The sequence below is a fragment of the Vicia villosa genome, unplaced genomic scaffold (genome assembly GCF_029867415.1).
Source record: "Vicia villosa cultivar HV-30 ecotype Madison, WI unplaced genomic scaffold, Vvil1.0 ctg.001782F_1_1, whole genome shotgun sequence".
NCBI classification, from domain to species: domain Eukaryota; kingdom Viridiplantae; phylum Streptophyta; class Magnoliopsida; order Fabales; family Fabaceae; genus Vicia; species Vicia villosa.
Genome location: NW_026705725.1, coordinates 169,368 through 173,303, shown reverse-complemented (window position 1 = coordinate 173,303; position 3,936 = coordinate 169,368).

The window sequence follows — 3,936 nt, the reverse complement described above, 5'->3', positions numbered from 1 at the left end:
AAAGGGAGACTAGCCTAATCTTAGCCTAATGATTATTGCTTATGTACAAAAGAAATCTAATGTTAACATACTAATGGTATTAACAAGGTAGACCAAAATATGGCCAAAAACAAGTTCAAAAATCACACTAGAATATACAAAAATAACATGAACATAGCACAAAAACAATTCAAGCATTAATGCAAAATTAAACTAAAACTACTATTTTTTATGGCATTTTTATGAAGGAGAAATCAACTCTAAATCAAAAAGAGACTAAAACAATAAGCCTAAAACTAATACTTTTATGAACATTTTTTTATGTCAAAATTTATGTCAAAGTCTAAAAATAATGGTAGAAAATTAGTGTTTTTATTTACTAAAAGGAAATGGAAAAAAAAACTAATTAAAAGACCTAAATTCTACTAATCTTAATGTGTCAGGGGGGTGAATTGTTGAAATCAGTGTATAAGCCAAATAATGGCGATAGGCCCAAACAGAATTTTGTTGTTCAATTTCTACTAGCCCAAAAAATATTGCATTGGATAAAAGAGGGTTTGTGGCTAGCATTTTCGTAGAGCATGGACCAAGGACAATTTATTTTCATACTTTCTGTGTCCAAAAAAATGGCATGATAGGCCTAGTGGGGATGTGTGACCCGAGAGTTCTTGTTCAGAATTTCTTTCCACAAAAAATGTATGGTGGGCCTAAAGGGGTGATGAATTTTGTTGGCCCGAAGATTAGTTTTGATCCAATTTTTATACTATTCTCAGATTTTATTATTAACAAAATGAAATAACAAATAAATGAAAAAGAAATAAGAAAAGAGGGCCAAAATTAGGGTTATTGGTTGTGACGATTGACATCCATTACTCAGACTCGCTTTCTCTCGTCTGCTTGCGAACGACGCACCTCCGACAAGCATCATCGGCGCGCCACTGCAAACCCTCACGAGGTCTTGTCTTCCTCGCTCGTCTCTCTCATATTCGTGAATCAACGAAACCAAACGAAGATTGAAGGAGGAGATGTGGCCGTACCTGGAATATCGATCAAGAAAACCACAAGTAGCTCGATACGGAGGAGTTGCTGCATAACTCTTTTCACCCGATGCATCCACTGGATTTTCCGAATCCACCTTCATTTTTTCATCCTAAACCTCCATCAACTCACGCTTCTCATCCATCACAGACCTCCATATGCTTGTAAATATGTGTGTGTGTGTGTGTGTGAAATATACTATACCATATACTCATATATTTTTCAACATAATTTCTATGTATATTCTCACAACTACTACAACCTAATAAATTAAATTAATATTTACATAACAATCATCATTTAAAATATTTTGTCTCTTAATTCGTATACATTTTTATATACATTTCTTAATTATAACTATTTAATATTTATATCGATTTTGCGTGAACCGTGCGAACGCACGCACGAGTCTCTTGCTGGTTGTATGTAGTGAAATTCTAATGGGATATGTATACTTCAGAGAGTTTTATATCTTTTTTATGAGACATTTTCTATTTCATTCCTTAAAAATTGTGAACATCACTATTTAGATGGCTTTTATGTTAGATAATATCTTATTAACTTTTATGATGCAATTGTTCTTTACACGTGTTATTTGATAGTTATGAGCACTAGTGCCGGAAATATTTTTTACATCGGGCGAAAAATACTTTTTCATCGGCCCTGGGATCGATGTAAATCCAAGCGATGTAGAAAATCAGAGACATTTTACATCAGGCCACTGCCCAATGTGAAAAGTTTACATACCACATTGGTTGAATCCAAGAAAGTGAAATTCTAAACTAAATGGTAAGATAGACAATATCAACGGACTATGTAGTCAAGAATAAAGATTCAATAGAATCAATTTTTTACTTGCCTTGTTCAATGCCTTTAGATCAGGTCGCTTGGAAGCGCCGCTCTTTGGTTATATAGGCAAAGTATCTTTCTACACAAGTTAAAACATAAGAGTTTAGTAAGCAGTGTACTGCAAACAAGGTATTTAAACAAAAATGCAGCTCAGGCCTAAGCTTGCAATGAGCATCTAGTGTGTGACATTGGAACACAAATAATAAAAGTCATGCCTCCGCCAACCTGCAGAGAGCTTTACCTTAGCATTTTCTTCCCAGCAGATGATTTAGAATTATTTGCAGGAGATTTCTTTGCAGAAGATTTCTTGAGAGATTTCTTCTTTTTCTCGACTTTAGCTCTTGCTTTAGCGCACCTCTCCTCTTCCTCCTGTGCATTCGAAATATGAATTACTTCAAGCAAAACAAGGCGATCAGAAGAGACAAATCACAACTATATAAAAAAACCTATAACATAAATGTAACAAACCTGAACCAAATGGAGATAGTGTTTATTAAACAATCTTATAGTATATTTCCCCTTAGCTGCATAACTCTTTTCACCCGATGCATCCACTGGATTTTCCGAATCCACCTTCATTTTTTCATCCCAAACCTCCATCGACTCACGCTTCTCATCCATCACAGACCTCCATATGCTTGTAAATATGTGTGTGTGTGTGTGTGTGTGTGTGTGTGTGTGTGTGTGTGTGTGTGTGAAATATACTATACCATATACTCATATATTTTTCAACATAATTTCTATGTATATTCTCACAACTACTATAACCTAATAAATTAAATTAATATTTACATAACAATCATCATTTAAAATATTTTGTCTCTTAATTCGTATACATTATTATATACATTTCTTAATTATAACTATTTAATATTTATATCGATTTTGCGTGAACCGTGCGAACGCACGCACGAGTCTCTTGCTGGTTGTATGTAGTGAAATTCTAATGGGATATGTATACTTCAGAGAGTTTTATATCTTTTTTATGAGACATTTTCTATTTCATTCCTTAAAAATTCTGAACATCACTATTTAGATGGCTTTTATGTTAGATAATATCTTATTAACTTTTATGATGCAGTTGTTCTTTACACGTGTTATTTGATAGTTATGAGCACTAGTGCCGAAAATATTTTTTACATCGGGCGAAAAATACTTTTTCATCGGCCCTGGGATCGATGTAAATCAAAGCGATGTAAAAAATCAGAGACATTTTACATCGGGCCACTGCCCAATGTGAAAAGTTTACATACCACATCGGTTGAATCCAAGAAAGTGAAATTCTAAACTAAATGGTAAGATAGACAATATCAACGGACTATGTAGTCAAGAATAAAGATTCAATAGAATCAATTTTTTACTTGCCTTGTTCAATGCCTTTAGATCAGGTCTCTTGGAAGCGCCGCTCTTTGGTTCTATAGGCAAAGTATCTTTCTACACAAGTTAAAACATAAGAATTTAGTAAGCAGTGTACTGCAAACAAGGTATTTAAACAAAAATGCAGCTCAGGCCTAAACTTGCAATGAGCATCTAGTGTGTGACATTGGAACACAAATAATAAAAGTCATGCCTCCACCAACCTGCAGAGAGCTTTACCTTAGCATTTTCTTCCCAGCTGATGATTTAGAATTCTTTGCGGAGATTTCTTTGCAGAAGATTTCTTGAGAGATTTCTTCTTTTTCTCGGCTTCAGCTCTTGCTTTAGCGCACCTCTCCTCTTCCTCCTGTGCATTCGAAATATGAATTACTTCAAGCAAAACAAGGTGATCAGAAGAGACAAATCACAACTATATAAAAAAACCTATAACATAAATGTAACAAACCTGAACCAAATGGAGATAGTGTTTATTAAACAATCTTATAGCATATTTCCCCTTAGCTGCATAATTCTTTTCACCCGATACATCCATTGGATTTTCCGAATCCACCTTCATTTTTTCATCCCAAACCTCCATCAGCTCACGCTTCTCATCCATCACAGACCTCCATATGCTTGTATATATGTGTGTGTGTGTGAAATATACTATACCATATACTCATATATTTTTCAACATAATTTCTATGTATATTC